Genomic DNA, 874 nt, shown 5'->3' on the forward strand with positions numbered 1-874 from the left:
ATGCACCGTTGATGTCTACCAACTCGGACAATCAAATGTCCGGCACGTTGACCGTCTCGGTCCAGTGCTCTCGCCAAAAGCGCTTTTGTCTCCTAGCAGAGAGGGGTTCATGAGTCGCCAAAGCTCCACCAGGTAGCGCCCAAGGTCTTTGACCTCCAATCAACCCATGGCTCACGGTGTTCTAACCATGCCATTCCTTGGATGAGGTCATCCCTTGCATCCAAGTCTAAGACTAGACAGCGTTCCACGCTATCAAAGTCAAGGAACCTGACTCCGAGGTCTACAGGGACCTTCGGGACCGTGACACGTGTCCCCGTCGCTAGGCGAACAGTGACAATGTCAAATACCTGCGCTTTCAGCGCCTCAGCATGCAGCTGACTTCCTTCCATCGTGGAACATCGAGCATAATTGCCCGACCCCCCCCAGAATTGATGACGATCTTCCATGGCTTCTCGAAGCCCTTTACGGTCGCCTCCACGACCAGCAAGCCCGGCTTGCATACACGTTCCATGTTTAAGAGCACGGTGCTCATCGGGGCTGAACCCTATTGACCTATGCCTCCATGAGGCTCAACAGCACTCAGTTCTTCTCCAGTAGGTCGCCCCGCGCCTACTGGGTGGTGCCGATTCCCCGCGACGAACCAGACTGGTAGGCATTGGAGCGATGGTTCGAAGAGCCTTGACGCGCCTTGCGCAAGGGGCAACCGTTCCGAAGGTGACGGGTGTCTCTACAGAAAAAACACCGTCGTTTGTTTGCGTGCTGCCCGACAGCTCGGAGCTCTGCTCCCTCGTCCTCAGCATAGCTGAAATCCTGGGCATAGGCCCGCTCGACGAGCTGTTGGAGTGTGCATTTCAACCAAGTCGTGCCGACTTGA

Source organism: Plasmopara halstedii, assembly GCF_900000015.1.
Source record: "Plasmopara halstedii genome assembly, contig: Scaffold_3124, whole genome shotgun sequence".
NCBI classification, from domain to species: domain Eukaryota; phylum Oomycota; class Peronosporomycetes; order Peronosporales; family Peronosporaceae; genus Plasmopara; species Plasmopara halstedii.